This window comes from Kogia breviceps, chromosome 20 (assembly GCF_026419965.1).
Source record: "Kogia breviceps isolate mKogBre1 chromosome 20, mKogBre1 haplotype 1, whole genome shotgun sequence".
Lineage (NCBI taxonomy): Eukaryota > Metazoa > Chordata > Mammalia > Artiodactyla > Physeteridae > Kogia > Kogia breviceps.
The window spans coordinates 33,736,079-33,754,728 of NC_081329.1; positions in this window are offsets into that span (position 1 = coordinate 33,736,079).

The following is an 18,650-nucleotide window of genomic DNA, read 5'->3' on the forward strand; positions in this document are numbered from 1 at the left end:
CTTCTTCAACCATGCCTTTGTCGAAAAACGGTGTATGCCTTTATCCTGAATATATTCCGAATAAAGGCATACACCGTTTTTGGGCAACCAGGCAGGGGCTCGGTGCAAATCAAAACTACATAATGCTGTCACTTCCCATCAAAACAAAGTGTCATGTAGGAAAAGTGTAAAGACAAGAAATGCAGGGTAACGTGGAGGTAAATCGTACCCAACTTTTTTGGATTGTGAGATGACCAATTGCAATTGGCACCCTGGTGAAGTCTACGGTGTATTCGAAGATAAAGTAAGAAACAAAGCTACAGCACATAGGACACTTCCACTCAAGGACGTATATTTTCAGGAAAACCAAAGAACCTCAGGTCACAGGCAACCGAACGTTTACTGCTGCTCTCTTTACAAAAGCCTCGACTAGGATACAATCTAAATTTCCTTGGACGGAAAACATGGATGAAGAATATGTGATTCTTTTCTACAATGATATATTACAGAGCCAGGAATTCAATGAAATAACGTCACTTGCCGCCACCGGAGTGTTCTTAGTTACAATCATTCTCAGTGAATTTAGTCACATAGAAAAAAGTGGTTTATCAAAGATATGAGGTACAGGTGGAATATAAAATTGCGTCCCTTGAATGAAATGGCAGACGACAGAGAGAATTACACATTTAGCAAACACACTTATGCCTGTAGGAGCGCAAAGGTCACATGAGGTGAGGAAAAACCAGGTGTTTTCAATGAGCACAGATACCATTCCATATAGACCAAGGAGGGAATCAAGACAACTTACTCTAAACCTCAAAGGACTGAACTCAGCCCACTTTACACACCAGAAAAGATTATTGACAACTGGTCATAATTTGAAAAACAATTTATCTATGTCTCTCTGGAGGAGAATCTAGTGGATGCACAGCAGCAAGCAACACAGCACGAAAATCGGCTACACCCGGTGAGAAAAATAAACTGCAAAATAAAGGCAGTGAGTGACAGATAAATTGTTCGAGACTTCATTCAGGGGCTGTGTTTGAAGTTGTTTTGAGCATATATTAACACACAGAAAGATGGGACCTAAGGGAGGACACTCGTGGGTCTGAGTGTCTTCGTGAGCATGAGTCAGCAAATGCAGCCCTTGTCGAATAACACTGCCTTTTCCTGATTCCATGGACCCGAAATCTCCAAATGCAGACGACCCTTCCTACAGCGAACACATGCATGGGACAGCCACAGGATGCTACCCCACTGGGACGGCAAAAAAACATGAAAATCCACCCCATCTTCTCATATCCTGGTGCTCGGGTTCAAGCTTTCAGCCGCTTTTCTGAAAATATACCCAATTGGTGAAGTCAGCACTTTCAAAACACTCTTACTTATAACTTGGAATTGGTTCCATGGATGAACTACAATGGGGAAGAATAAGAGACGATGGCTATATATTTGGACAGGCACATGGCGCTCTAATTTCCAATGCTGAACAAGAATTGACCCAAGTCTAAGGTTGCTCTCAGAAGGAGAATTGGGCTTGAAAATTTCCTGCTGCTTTGGGACCTGTTCCGAAAGTGGGAAGTTGAGCCGGGGATCTCAGGGAGCCTATAATTCATGGCCCTGCAGGATGGTAAAAGGCACGTAATGTGGAAAAATGACTTGGGTTGAACCAGAGAAAAGAACTTGAGAGCAAGGCAGAATTGCAAAACTGGGATTTCAAGAGGGAGAAGCGTCTCGCCTGGTAAGAACCTAGGATGTGGCAGTACTTCTTCAAACATGCCTTTGTCAAAAAAGGGTGTATGCCTTTATCCTGAATATATTCCGAATAAAGGCATACACCGTTTTTGGGGAACCAGGCAGGGGCTCGGTGCAAATCAAAACTACATAATGCTATCACTTCCCATCAAAACAAAGGGTCATGTACGAAAAGTGTAAAGACAAGAAATGCAGGGTAACGTGGAGGTAAATCGTACCCACATTTTGTGGATTGTGAGATGACCAATTGCAATCGGCACCCTGGCGAATTCTATGGTGTATTCGAAGATAAAGTAAGAAACAATGCTACAGCACATAGGACACTTCCACTCAAGGACGTATATTTTCAAGGAAACCAAAGAACCTCAGGTCACAGGCAACCCAACGTTTACTGCTGCTCTCTTTACAAAAGCCTCGACTAGGATACAATCTAAATTTCCTTGGACGGAAACATGGATGAAGAATATGTGATTCTTATCTACAATGATATATTACAGAGCCAGGAAATCAATGAAATAACGTCACTTGGCGCCACCGGAGTGTTCTTAGTTACAATCATTCTCAGTGAATATAGTCACATAGAAAAAAGTGGTTTATCAAAGATATGAGGTACAGGTGGAATATAAAATTGCGTCCCTTGAATGAAATGGCAGACGACAGAGAGAATTACACATTTAGCAAACACACTTATGCCTGTAGGAGCGCAAAGGTCACATGAGGTGAGGAAAAACCAGGTGTTTTCAATGAGCACAGATACCATTCCGTATAGACCAAGGAGGGCATCAAGACAACTTACTCTAAACCTCAAAGGACTGAACTCAGCCCACTTTACACACCAGAAAAGATTATTGACAACTGGTCAGAATTTGAAAAACAATTTATCGATGTCTCTCTGGAAGAGAATCAAGTGGATGCACAGCAGCAAGCAACACAGCACGGAAAATCAGCTACACCCGGTGAGAAAAATAAACTGCAAAATAAAGGCAGTGAGGGAGAGATAAATTCTTCGAGGCTTCGTTCAGGGGCTGTGATTGGAGTTGTTTTCAGCATATATTAACACACAGAATGATGGGACCTAAGGGAGGACAATCGTGGGTCTGAGTGTCTTCATGAGCATGAGTCAGCAAATGCAGCCCTTGTAGAATAACACTGCCTTGCCCTGATTCCATTGACCCGAAATCTCCAAATGTAGACGACCCTTCTACAGTGAACACATGCATGGGTAAGCCACAGGATGCTACCCCATTGGAATGAGAAAAAACATGAAAAGGCACCTCATCTTCTCATATCCTGGTGTTGGGGTTCAAGCTTCCAGCCACTTTCCTGAAAATATCCCCTCTTGGGGAAGTCAGCACTTTCAAAACCTTCTTTCTTATAGCTTGGAATTGGTTCCATGGATGAACTACAACGGGGAAGAATAAGACACGATGCCTATATATTTGGACAGGCACATGGCGCTCTAATTTCAACTGCTGAACAAGAATTGACCCAAGTCTAAGCTTCCTCTCAGAAGGAGAATAGGGCTTGAAAATTTCCTGCTGCTTTGTGACCAGTTCCAAACGTAGGAAGTTGACAGGGGATCTCAGGGAGCCTATAATTCATGGGCCTGCAGGATGGTCAAAGACACCTAATGTGGAAAAATGACTTGGGTTTAACCAGAGAAAAGAACTTGAGAGCAAGGCAGAATTGCAAAACTGGGATTTCAAGAGGGAGAAGCGCCTCGCCTGGTAAGAACCTAGAATGTGGCAGTACTTCTTCAACCATGCCTTTGTCGAAAAACGGTGTATGCCTTTATCCTGAATATATTCCGAATAAAGGCATACACCGTTTTTGGGCAACCAGGCAGGGGCTCGGTGCAAATCAAAACTACATAATGCTGTCACTTCCCATCAAAACAAAGTGTCATGTAGGAAAAGTGTAAAGACAAGAAATGCAGGGTAACGTGGAGGTAAATCGTACTCACATTTTGTGGATTGTGAGATGACCAATTGCAATTGGCACCCTGGCGAAGTCTATGGTGTATTCGAAGATAAAGTAAGAAACAAAGCTACAGCACATAGGACACTTCCACTCAAGGACGTATATTTTCAGGAAAACCAAAGAACCTCAGGTCACAGGCAACCGAACGTTTACTGCTGCTCTCTTTAAAAAAGCCTCGACGAGGATACAATCTAAATTTCCTTGGACGGAAAACATGGATGAAGAATATGTAATTCTTTTCTACAATGATATATTACAGAGCCAGGAATTCAATGAAATAACGTCACTTTCCGCCACCGGAGTGTTCTTAGTTACAATCATTCTCAGTGAATTTAGTCACATAGAAAAAAGTGGTTTATCAAAGATATGAGGTACAGGTGGAATATAAAATTGCGTCCCTTGAACGAAATGGCAGACGACAGAGAGAATTACACATTTAGCAAACACACTTATGCCTGTAGGAGCACAAAGGTCACATGAGGTGAGGAAAAACCAGGTGTTTTCAATGAGCACAGATACCATTCCATATAGACCAAGGAGGGAATCAAGACAACTTACTCTAAACCTCAAAGGACTGAACTCAGCCCAATTTACACACCAGAAAAGATTATTGACAACTGGTCAGAATTTGAAAAACAATTTATCTATGTCTCTCTGGAGGAGAATCTAGTGGATGCACAGCAGCAAGCAACACAGCACGGAAAATCGGCTACACCCGGTGAGAAAAATAAACTGCAAAATAAAGGCAGTGAGTGACAGATAAATTCTTTGAGACTTCGTTCAGGGGCTGTGATTGGCGTTGTTTTCAGCATATATTCACACACAGAAAGATGGGACCTAAGGGAGGACAATCGTGGGTCTGAGTGTCTTCGTGAGCATGAGTCAGCAAAAGCAGCCCTTGTAGAATAACACTGCCTTGCCCTGATTCCATTGACCCGAAATCTCCAAATGTAGACGACCCTTCTACAGCGAACACATGCATGGGTCAGCCACAGGATGCTACCCCATTGGAACGGGAAAAAACATGAAAAGGCACCTCATCTTCTCATATCCTGGTGCTCGGGTTCAAGCTTCAAGCCACTTTCCTGAAAATATCCCCACTTGGGGAAGTCAGCACTTTCAAAACCTTCTTTCTTATAGCTTGGAATTGGTTCCATGGATGAACTACAATGGGGAAGAATAAGACACGATGCCTATATATTTGGATAGATATATGGTGCTCTAATTTCAACTGCTGAACAAGAATTGACCCAAGTCTAAGCTTGCTCTCAGAAGGAGAATAGGGCTTGAAAATTTCCCGCTGATTTGTGACCAGTTCCAAAAGTGGGAAGTTGAGCAGGGGATCTCAGGGAGCCTATAATTCATGGGCCTGCAGGATGGTCAAAGACACCTAATGTGGACAAATGACTTGGGTTGAGCCAGAGAAAAGAATTTGAGAGCAAGGCAGAATTGCAAAACTGGGATTTCAATAGGGAGAAGCGTCTCGCCTGGTAAGAACCTAGGATGTGGCAGTACTTCTTTAAACATGCCTTTGTCGAAAAAGGGTGTATGCCTTTATCCTGAATATGTTTAGGATAAAGGTATAAACCATTTTTGGTCCACCAGGCAGGGGCTCGGTGCAAAACAACACTACATAGTGCTATCACTTCCCATCTAAACAAAGGGTCATCTACGAAAAGTGTAAACACTAGAAATTCAGGGTAGCATGGAGGTAAATCGTACCCACATTTTGTGGATCCCGGGATGAACAATTGGAATCGGCACCATGGCGAAGTCTATGGTGTATTCAAAAATAATGTAAGAAACAAAGCTACAACACATAGGACACTTCCACTCAAGGACGTATACTTTCAAGAAAAACAAAGAATCTCAGGTCACAGGCAACCCAACGTTTACTGCTGCTCTTTTTCCAAAAGCCTAGACTAGGATACAATCTAAATTTCCTTGGACGGAAAACATGGATGGAGAATATGTGATTCTTATCTGCAATGATATATTACAGAGCCAGGAAATCAATGAAATAACGTCACTTGCCGCCACCGGAGTGTTCTTAGTTACAATCATTCTCAGTGAATTTAGTCCCATAGAAAAAAGTGGTTTATCAAAGATATGAGGTACAGGTGGAATATAAAATTGCATCCCTTGAACGAAATGGCAGACGACAGAAATAATTACACATTTAGCAAACCCACTTATGCCTGTAGGAGCGCAAAGGTCACTTGAGGTGAGGAAAAACCAGGTGTTTTCAATGAGCACAGATATCATTCCATGTAGACCAAAGTGGGAATCAAGACAACTTACTCTAAACATCAAAGGATTGAACTCAGCCCACTTTACACACCAAAAAAGTTTATTGACATCTGGTCATAATTTGAAAAACAATTTATCGATGTCTCTCTGGAAGAGAATGAAGTGGATGCACAGCAGCAAGCAACACAGCACTGAAAATCGGCTACACCCCGTGAGAAAAATAAACTGCCAAATAAAGGCAGTGAATGAGAGATAAATACTTCGAGACTTCATTCAGGGGCTGTGTTTGAAGTTGTTTTGAGCATATATTAACACACAGAAAGATGGGACCTAAGGGAGGACACTCGTGGGTCTGAGTGTCTTCGTGAGCATGAGTCAGCAAATGCAGCCCTTGTCGAATAACACTGCCTTTTCCTGATTCCATGGACCCGAAATCTCCAAATGCAGACGACCCTTCCTACAGCGAACACATGCATGGGACAGCCACAGGATGCTACCCCACTGGAACGGCAAAAAAACATGAAAATCCACCCCATCTTCTCATATCCTGGTGCTCGGGTTCAAGCTTTCAGCCGCTTTTCTGAAAATATACCCAATTGGTGAAGTCAGCACTTTCAAAACACTCTTACTTATAAATTGGAATTGGTTCCATGGATGAACTACAATGGGGAAGAATAAGAGACGATGGCTGTATATTTGGACAGGCACATGGCGCTCTAATTTCCAATGCTGAACAAGAATTGACCCAAGTCTAAGCTTGCTCTCGGAAGGAGAATTGGGCTTGAAAATTTCCTGCTGCTTTGGGACCAGTTCCGAAATTGGGAAGTTGAGCCGGGGATCTCAGGGAGCCTATAATTCATGGCCCTGCAGGATGGTAAAAGGCACGTAATGTGGAAAAATGACTTGGGTTGAACCAGAGAAAAGAACTTGAGAGCAAGGCAGAATTGCAAAACTGGGATTTCAAGAGGGAAAAGCGTCTCGCCTGGTAAGAACCTAGGATGTGGCAGTACTTCTTCAAACATGCCTTTGTCAAAAAAGTGTGTATGCCTTTATCCTGAATATCTTTAGGATAAAGGCATATACCGATTTTGGGGAACCAGGCAGGGGCTCGGTGCAAATCAACACTACATAATGCTATCACTTCCCATCAAAACAAAGGGTCATGTACGAAAAGTGTAAAGACAAGAAATGCAGGGTAACGTGGAGGTAAATTGTACCCACATTTTGTGGATTGTGGGATGACCAATTGCAATCGCCACCCTGGCGAATTCTATGGTGTATTCGAAGATAAAGTAAGAAACAATGCTACAGCACTTAGGACACTTCCACTCAAGGACGTATATTTTCAAGGAAACCAAAGAACGTTAGGTCACAGGCAACCGAACGTTTACTGCTGCTCTCTTTACAAAAGCCTCGAGTAGGATACAATCTAAATTTCCTTGGACGGAAACATGGATGAAGAATATGTGATTCTTATCTACAATGATATATTACAGAGCCAGGAAATCAATGAAATAACGTAACATGGCGCCACCGGAGTGTTCTTAGTTACAATCATTCTCAGTGAATATAGTCACATAGAAAAAAGTGGTTTATCAAAGATATGAGGTACAGGTGGAATATAAAATTGCATCCCTTGAATGAAATGGCAGACGAGAGAAAGCATCACACATTTAGCAAACACACTTATGCCTGTAGGAGCGCGAAGGTCACTTGAGGTGAGGAAAAAACAGGTGTTTTCAATGAGCACAGATACCATTCCATATAGACCAAAGAGGGCATCAAGACAACTTACTCTAAACCTCAAAGGACTGAACTCAGCCCACTTTACACACCAGAAAAGATTATTTACAACTGGTTAGAATTTGAAAAACAATTTATCGATGTCTCTCTGGAAGAGAATCAAGTGGATGCACAGCAGCAAGCAACACAGCACTCAAAATCGGCTACACCCCGTGAGAAAAATAAACTGCAAAATAAAGGCAGTGAGGGAGAGATAAATTCTTCGAGACTTCGTTCAGGTGCTGTGATTGGAGTTGTTTTGAGTATATATTAACACACAGAAAGATGGGACCTAAGGGAGGACAATCGTGGGTCTGAGTGTCTTCATGAGCATGAGTCAGCAAATGCAGTCCTTGTAGATTAACACTGCCTTGCCCTGATTCCATTGACCAGAAATCTCCAAATGTAGACGACCATTCTACAGCGAACACATGCATGGGTCAGCCACAGGATGCTACCCCATTGGAATGGGAAAAATCATGAAAAGTCACCTTATTTTCTCATATCCTGGTGCTCGGGTTCAAGCTTCCAGCCGCTTTTCTGAAAGTATTCCCACTTGGGGAAGTCAGCACTTTCAAAACACTCTTTCTTATAGCTTGGAATTGGTTCCATGGATGAACTACAATGGGGAAGAATAAGACACGATGCCTATATATTTGGACAGGCACGTGGTGCTCTAATTTCAACTGCTGAACAAGAATTGACCCAAGTCTAAGCTTGCTCTCAGAAGGAGAATAGGACTTGAAAATTTCCTGCTGCTTTGTGACCAGTTCCGAAAGTGGGAAGTTGAGCAGGGGATCTCAGGGAGCCTATAATTCATGGCCCTGCAGGATGGTCAAAGACACCTAATGTGGAAAAATGACTTGGGTTGAACCAGAGGAAAGAACTTGAGAGCAAGGCAGAATTGCAAAACTGGGATTTCAAGAGGGAGAAGCGTCTCGCCTGGTAAGAACCTAGAATGTGGCAGTACTTCTTCAACCATGCCTTTGTCGAAAAACGGTGTATGCCTTTATCCTGAATATATTCCGAATAAAGGCATACACCGTTTTTGGGCAACCAGGCAGGGGCTCGGTGCAAATCAAAACTACATAATGCTGTCACTTCCCAGCAAAACAAAGTGTCATGTAGGAAAAGTGTAAAGACAAGAAATGCAGGGTAACGTGGAGGTAAATCGTACCCAACTTTTTTGGATTGTGAGATGACCAATTGCAATTGGCACCCTGGCGAAGTCTACGGTGTATTCGAAGATAAAGTAAGAAACAAAGCTACAGCACATAGGACACTTCCACTCAAGGACGTATATTTTCAGGAAAACCAAAGAACCTCAGGTCACAGGCAACCGAACGTTTACTGCTGCTCTCTTTACAAAAGCCTCGACGAGGATACAATCTAAATTTCCTTGGACGGAAAACATGGATGAAGAATATGTGATTCTTTTCTACAATGATATATTACAGAGACAGGAATTCAATGAAATAACGTCACTTGCCGCCACCGGAGTGTTCTTAGTTACAATCATTCTCAGTGAATTTAGTCACATAGAAAAAAGTGGTTTATCAAAGATATGAGGTACAGGTGGAATATAAAATTGCGTCCCTTGAACGAAATGGCAGACGACAGAGAGAATTACACATTTAGCAAACACACTTATGCCTGTAGGAGCGCAAAGGTCACATGAGGTGAGGAAAAACCAGGTGTTTTCAATGAGCACAGATACCATTCCATATAGACCAAGGAGGGAATCAAGACAACTTACTCTAAACCTCAAAGGACTGAACTCAGCCCACTTTACACACCAGAAAAGATTATTGACAACTGGTCAGAATTTGAAAAACAATTTATCTATGTCTCTCTGGAGGAGAATCTAGTGGATGCACAGCAGCAAGCAACACAGCACGGAAAATCGGCTACACCCGGTGAGAAAAATAAACTGCAAAATAAAGGCAGTGAGTGACAGATAAATTGTTCGAGACTTCATTCAGGGGCTGTGTTTGAAGTTGTTTTGAGCATATATTAACACACAGAAAGATGGGACCTAAGGGAGGACACTCGTGGGTCTGAGTGTCTTCGTGAGCATGAGTCAGCAAATGCAGCCCTTGTCGAATAACACTGCCTTTTCCTGATTCCATGGACCCGAAATCTCCAAATGCAGACGACCCTTCCTACAGCGAACACATGCATGGGACAGCCACAGGATGCTACCCCACTGGAACGGCAAAAAAACATGAAAATCCACCCCATCTTCTCATATCCTGGTGCTCGGGTTCAAGCTTTCAGCCGCTTTTCTGAAAATATACCCAATTGGTGAAGTCAGCACTTTCAAAACACTCTTACTTATAACTTGGAATTGGTTCCATGGATGAACTACAATGGGGAAGAATAAGAGACGATGGCTATATATTTGGACAGGCACATGGCGCTCTAATTTCCAATGCTGAACAAGAATTGACCCAAGTCTAAGCTTGCTCTCGGAAAGAGAATTGGGCTTGAAAATTTCCTGCTGCTTTGGGACCAGTTCCGAAAGTGGGAAGTTGAGCCGGGGATCTCAGGGAGCCTATAATTCATGGCCCTGCAGGATGGTAAAAGGCACGTAATGTGGAAAAATGACTTGGGTTGAACCAGAGAAAAGAACTTGAGAGCAAGGCAGAATTGCAAAACTGGGATTTCAAGAGGGAGAAGCGTCTCGCCTGGTAAGAACCTAGGATGTGGCAGTACTTCTTCAAACATGCCTTTGTCAAAAAAGGGTGTATGCCTTTATCCTGAATATCTTTAGGATAAAGGCATATACCGATTTTGGAGAACCAGGCAGGGGCTCGGTGCAAATCAACACTACATAATGCTATCACTTCCCATCAAAACAAAGGGTCATGTACGAAAAGTGTAAAGACAAGAAATGCAGGGTAACGTGGAGGTAAATCGTACCCACATTTTGTGGATTGTGGGATGACCAATTGCAATCGGCACCCTGGCGAATTCTATGGTGTATTCGAAGATAAAGTAAGAAACAATGCTACAGCACTTAGGACACTTCCACTCAATGACGTATATTTTCAAGGAAACCAAAGAACGTTAGGTCACAGGCAACCGAACGTTTACTGCTGCTCTCTTTACAAAAGCCTCGACTAGGATACAATCTAAATTTCCTTGGACGGAAAACATGGATGAAGAATATGTGATTCTTATGTACAATGATATATTACAGAGCCAGGAAATCAATGAAATAACGTCACTTGGCGCCACCGGAGTGTTCTTAGTTACAATCATTCTCAGTGAATATAGTCACATAGAAAAAAGTGGTTTATCAAAGATATGAGGTACAGGTGGAACATAAAATTGCATCCCTTGAAAGAAATGGCAGACGACAGAGAGAATTACACATTTAGCAAACACACTTATGCCTGTAGGAGCGCAAAGGTCACATGAGGTGAGGAAAAACCAGGTGTTTTCAATGAGCACAGATACCATTCCGTATAGACCAAGGAGGGAATCAAGACAACTTACTCTAAACCTCAAAGGACTGAACTCAGCCCACTTTACACACCAGAAAAGACTATTGACAACTGGTCAGAATTTGAAAAACAATTTATCTATGTCTCTCTCGAAGAGAATCTAGTGGATGCACAGCAGCAAGCAACACAGCACGGAAAATCGGCTACACCCGGTGAGAAAAATAAACTGCAAAATAAAGGCAGTGAGTGAGAGATAAATTCTTCGAGACTTCATTCAGGGGCTGTCATTGAAGTTGTTTTGAGCATATATTAACACACAGAAGGATGGGACCTAAGGGAGGACACTCGTGGGTCTGAGTGTATTCGTGAGCATGAGTCAGCAAATGCAGCCCTTGTCGAATAACACTGCCTTTTCCTGATTCCATGGACCCGAAATCTCCAAATGCAGACGACCCTTCCTACAGCGAACACATGCATGGGACAGCCACAGGATGCTACCCCATTGGAACGGCAAAAAACATGAAAAGCCACCTCATCTTCTCATATCCTGGTGCTCGGGTTCAAGCTTTCAGCCGCTTTTATGAAAATATACCCAATTGGGGAAGTCAGCACTTTCAAAACACTCTTACTTAGAACTTGGAATTGGTTCCATGGATGAACTACAACGGGGAAGAATAAGAGACGATGGCTATATATTTGGACAGGCACATGGCGCTCTAATTTCCAATGCTGAACAAGAATTGACCCAAGTCTAAGCTTGCTCTCAGAAGGAGAATTGGGCTTGAAAATTTCCTGCTGCTTTGGGAACTGTTCCGAAAGTGGGAAGTTGAGCCGGGGATCTCAGGGAGCCTATAATTCATGGCCCTACAGGATGGTAATAGGCACGTAATGTGGAAAAATGACTTGGGTTGAACCAGAGAAAAGAACTTGAGAGCAAGGCAGAATTGCAAAACTGGGATTTCAAGAGGGAGAAGCGTCTCGCCTGGTAAGAACCTAGGATGTGGCAGTACTTCTCCAAACATGCCTTTGTCGAAAAAGGGTGTATGTCTTTATCCTGAATATCTTTAGGATAAAGGCATACACCGTTTTGGGGGAACCAGGCAGGGGCTCGGTGCAAATCAACACTACATAATGCTATCACTTCCCATCAAAACAAAGGGTCATGTACGAAAAGTGTAAAGACCAGAAATGCAGGGTAACATGGAGGTAAATCGTACCCACATTTTGTGGATTGTGGGATGAACAATGGCAATCGGCACCCTGGCGAATTCTATGGTGTATTCGAAGATAAAGTAAGAAACAATTCTACAGCACATAGGACACTTCCACTCAAGGACGTATATTTTCAAGGAAACCAAAGAACCTCAGGTCACAGGCAACCCAACGTTTACTGCTGCTCTCTTTACAAAAGCCTCGACGAGGATACAATCTAAATTTCCTTGGACAGAAACATGGATGAAGAATATGTGATTCTTATCTGCAATGATATATTACTGAGCCAGGAAATCAATGAAATAACGTCACTTGCCGCCAAAGGAGTGTTCTTAGTTACAATCATTCTCAGTAAATTTAGTCACATAGACAAAAGGGGTTTATCAAAGATATGAGGTACAGGTGGAATACAAAATTGCGTCCCATGAATGAAATGGCAGACGAGAGAAAGCATCACACATTTAGCAAACACACTTATGCCTGTAGGAGCGTGAAGGTCACTTGAGGTGAGGAAGAAACAGGTGTTTTCAATGAGCACAGATACCATTCCATATAGACCAAAGAGGGCATCAAGACAACTTACTCTAAACCTCAAAGGACTGAACTCAGCCCACTTTACACACCAGAAAAGATTATTTACAACTGGTTAGAATTTGAAAAACAGTTTATCGATGTCTCTCTGGAAGAGAATCAAGTGGATGCACAGCAGGAAGCAACACAGCACTGAAAATCGGCTACACCCCGTGAGAAAAATTAACTGCAAAATAAAGGCAGTGAGTGAGAGATAAATTCTTCAAGACTTCGTTCAGGGGCTGTCATTGAAGTTGTTTTGAGCATAAATTAACACACAGAAGGATGGGACCTAAGGGAGGACACTCGTGGGTCTGAGTGTCTTCGTGAGCATGAGTCAGCAAATGCAGCCTTTGTCGAATAACACTGCCTTTTGCTGATTCCATGGACCCGAAATCTCCAAATGCAGACGACCCTTCCTACAGCGAACACATGCATGGGACAGCCACAGGATGCTACCCCATTGGAACGGCAAAAAACATGAAAAGCCACCTCATCTTCTCATATCCTGGTGCTCGGGTTCAAGCTTTCAGCCGCTTTTCTGAAAATATACCCTATTGGGGAAGTCAGCACTTTCAAAACACTCTTACTTATAACTTGGAATTGGTTCCATGGATGAACTACAACGGGGAAGAATAAGAGACCATGTCTATATATTTGGACAGGCACATGGCGCTCTAATTTCCAATGCTGAACAAGAATTGACCCAAGTCTAAGCTTGCTCTCAGAAGGAGAATTGGGCTTGAAAATTTCCTGCTGCTTTGGGAACTGTTCCGAAAGTGGGAAGTTGAGCCAGGGATCTCAGGGAGCCTATAATTCATGGCCCTACAGGATGGTAAAAGGCACGTAATGTGGAAAAATGACTTGGGTTGAACCAGAGAAAAGAACTTGAGAGCAAGGCAGAATTGCAAAACTGGGATTTCAAGAGGGAGAAGCGTCTCGCCTGGTAAGAACCTAGGATGTGGCAGTACTTCTTCAAACATGCCTTTGTCGAAAAAGGGTGTATGCCTTTAGCCTGAATATCTTTAGGATAAAGGCATACACCGTTTTGGGGGAACCAGGCAGGGGCTCGGTGCAAATCAACACTACATAATGCTATCACTTCCCATCAAAACAAAGGGTCATGTACGAAAAGTGTAAAGACCAGAAATGCAGGGTAACATGGAGGTAAATCGTACCCACATTTTGTGGATTGTGGGATGAACAATGGCAATCGGCACCCTGGAGAATTCTATGGTGTATTCGAAGATAAAGTAAGAAACAATGCTACAGCACATAGGACACTTCCACTCAAGGACGTATATTTTCAAGGAAACCAAAGAACCTCAGGTCACAGGCAACCCAACGTTTACTGCTGCTCTCTTTACAAAAGCCTCGACGAGGATACAATCTAAATTTCCTTAGACAGAAACATGGATGAAGAATATGTGATTCTTATCTACAATGATATATTACAGAGCCAGGAAATCAATGAAATAACGTCACTTGCGCCACCGGAGTGTTCTTAGTTACAATCATTCTCAGTGAATTTAGTCACATAGAAAAAAGTGGTTTATCAAAGATATGAGGTACAGGTGGAATATAAAATTGCGTCCCTTGAATGAAATGGCAGACGACAGAGAGAATTACACATTTAGCAAACACACTTATGCCTGTAGGAGCGCAAAGGTCACATGAGGTGAGGAAAAACCAGGTGTTTTCAATGAGCACAGATACCATTCCGTATAGACCAAGGAGGGAATCAAGACAACTTACTCTAAAGCTCAAAGGACTGAACTCAGCCCACTTTACACACCAGAAAAGATTATTGACAACTGGTCAGAATTTGAAAAACAATTTATCTATGTCTCCCTGGAAGAGAATCTAGTGGATGCACAGCAGCAAGCAACACAGCACGGAAAATCGGCTACACCCGGTGAGAAAAATAAACTGCAAAATAAAGGCAGTGAGTGACAGATAAATTCTTCGAGACTTCGTTCAGGGGCTGTGATTGGAGTTGTTTTCAGCATATATTCACACACAGAAAGATGGGACCTAAGGGAGGACAATCGTGGGTCTGAGTGTCTTCGTGAGCATGAGTCAGCAAATGCAGCCCTTGTAGAATAACACTGCCTTGCCCTGATTCCATGGACCCGAAATCTCCAAATGTAGATGACCCTTCTACAGTGAACACATGCATGTGTCAGCCACAGGATGCTACCCCATTGGAATGGGAAAAAACATGAAAAGGCACCTCATCTTCTCATATCCTGGTGCTCGGGTTCAAGCTTCCAGCCACTTTCCTGAAAATATCCCCACTTGGGGAAGTCAGCACTTTCAAAACCTTCTTTCTTATAGCTTGGAATTGGTTCCAGGGATGAACTACAACGGGGAAGAATAAGACACGATGCCTATATATTTGGACAGGCATATGGTGCTCTAATTTCAACTGCTGAACAAGAATTGACCCAAGTCTAAGCTTGCTCTCAGAAGGAGAATAGGGCTTGAAAATTTCCCGCTGCTTTGTGACCAGTTCCAAAAGTGGGAAGTTGAGCAGGGGATCTCAGGGAGCCTATAATTCATGGCCCTGCAGGATGGTAAAAGGCACGTAATGTGGAAAAATGACTTGGGTTGAACCAGAGAAAAGAACTTGAGAGCAAGGCAGAATTGCAAAACTGGGATTTCAAGAGGGAGAAGCGTCTCGCCTGGTAAGAACCTAGGATTTGGCAGTACTTCTTCAAACATGCCTTTGTCGAAAAAGGGTGTATGCCTTTATCCTGAATATATTCCGAATAAAGGCATACACCGTTTTTGGGCAACCAGGCAGGGGCTCGGTGCAAATCAACACTACATAGTGCTATCACTTCCCATCTAAACAAAGGGTCATCTACGAAAAGTGTAAAGACTAGAAATTCAGGGTAGCATGGAGGTAAATCGTACCCACATTTTGTGGATTCCAGGATGAACAATGGCAATCGGCACCCTGGCGAAGTCTATGGTGTATTCAAAAATAATGTAAGAAACAAAGCTACAGCACATAGGACACTTCCACTCAAGGACGTATATTTTCAAGAAAACCAAAGAACCTCAGGTCACAGGCAACCCAACGTTTACTGCTGCTCTCTTTACAAAAGCCTCGACTAGGATACAATCTAAATTTCCTTGGACGGAAAACATGGATGGAGAATATGTGATTCTTATCTACAATGATATATTACTGAGCCAGGAAATCAATGAAATAACGTCACTTGCCGCCAAAGGAGTGTTCGTAGTTACAATCATTCTCAGTAAATTTAGTCACATAGAAAAAAGTGGTTTATCAAAGATATGAGGTACAGGTGGAATACAAAATTGCGTCCCATGAATGAAATGGCAGACGAGAGAAAGCATCACACATTTAGCAAACACACTTATGCCTGTAGGAGCGCGAAGGTCACTTGAGGTGAGGAAGAAACAGGTGTTTTCAATGAGCACAGATACCATTCCATATAGACCAAAGAGGGCATCAAGACAACTTACTATAAACCTCAAAGGACTGAACTCAGCCCACTTTACACACCAGAAAAGATTATTTACAACTGGTTCGAATTTGAAAAACAATTTATCGATGTCTCTCTGGAAGAGAATCAAGTGGATGCACAGCAGCAAGCAACACAGCACTCAAAATCGGCTACACCCCGTGAGAAAAATAAACTGCAAAATAAAGGCAGTGAGTGAGAGATAAATTCTTCGAGACTTCGTTCAGGGGCTGTCATTGAAGTTGTTTTGAGCATATATTAACACAGAAGGATCGGTCCTAAGGGAGGACACTCGTGGGTCTGAGTGTCTTCGTGAGCATGAGTCAGCAAATGCAGCCCTTGTAGAATAACACTGCCTTTTCCTGATTCCATGGACCCGAAATCTCCAAATGCAGACGACCCTTCCTACAGCGAACACATGCATGGGACAGCCACAGGATTCTAACCCATTGGAACGGCAAAAAACATGAAAAGCCACCTCATCTTCTCATATCCTGGTGCTCGGGTTCAAGCTTTCAGCCGCTTTTCTGAAAATATACCCAATTGGGGAAGTCAGCACTTTCAACACACTCTTACTTATAACTTGGAATTGGTTCCATGGATGAACTACAACGGGGAAGAATAAGAGACGATGGCTATATATTTGGACAGGAACATGGCGCTCTAATTTCCAATGCTGAACAAGAATTGACCCAAGTCTAAGCTTGCTCTCAGAAGGAGAATTGTGCTTGAAAATTTCCTGCTGCTTTGGGACCTGTTCCGAAAGTGGGAAGTTGAGCCGCGGATCTCAGGGAGCCTATAATTCATGGCCCTACAGGATGGTAAAAGGCACGTAATGTGGAAAAAATGACTTGGGTTGAACCAGAGAAAAGAACTTGAGAGCAAGGCAGAATTGCAAAACTGGGATTTCAAGAGGGAGAAGCGTCTCGCCTGGTAAGAACCTAGGATGTGGCAGTACTTCTTCAAACATGCCTTTGTCGAAAAAGGGTGTATGTCTTTATCCTGAATATCTTTAGGATAAAGGCATACACCGGTTTGGGGGAACCAGGCAGGGGCTCGGTGCAAATCAACACTACATAATGCTATCACTTCCCATCAAAACAAAGGGTCATGTACGAAAAGTGTAAAGACCAGAAATGCAGGGTAATGTAGAGGTAAATCGTACCCACATTTTGTGGATTGTGGGATGAACAATGACAATCGGCACCCTGGCGAATTCTATGGTGTATTCGAAGATAAAGTAACAAACAATGCTACAGCACATAGGACACTTCCACTCAAGGACGTATATTTTCAAGGAAACCAAAGAACCTCAGGTCACAGGCAACCCAACGTTTACTGCTGCTCTCTTTACAAAAGCCTCGACGAGGATACAATCTAAATTTCCTTGGACAGAAACATGGATGAAGAATATGTGATTCTTATCTACAATGATATATTACAGAGCCAGGAAATCAATGAAATAACGTCACTTGCGCCACCGGAGTGTTCTTAGTTACAATCATTCTCAGTGAATTTAGTCACATAGAAAAAAGTGGTTTATCAAAGATATGAGGTACAGGTGGAATATAAAATTGCGTCCCTTGAACGAAATGGCAGACGACAGAGAGAATTACACATTTAGCAAACACACTTATGCCTGTAGGAGCGCAAAGGTCACATGAGGTGAGGAAAAACCAGGTGTTTTCAATGAGCACAGATACCATTCCATATAGACCAAGGAGGGAATCAAGACAACTTACTCTAAACCTCAAAGGACTGAACTCAGCCCAATTTACACACCAGAAAAGATTATTGACAACTGGTCAGAATTTGAAAAACTATTTATCTATGTCTCTCTGGAGAGAATCTAGTGGATGCACAGCAGCAAGCAACACAGCACGGAAAATAGGCTACACCCGGTGAGAAAAATAAACTGCAAAATAAAGGCAGTGAGTGACAGATAAATTCTTCGAGACTTCGTTCAGGGGCTGTGATTGGAGTTGTTTTCAGCATATATTCACACACAGAAAGATGGGACCTAAGGGAGGACAATCGTGGGTCTGAGTGTCTTTGTGAGCATGAGTCAGCAAATGCAGCCCTTGTAGAATAACACTGCCTTGCCCTGATTCCATTGACCCGAAATCTCCAAATGTAGATGACCCTTCTACAGCGAACACATGCATGTGTCAGCCAC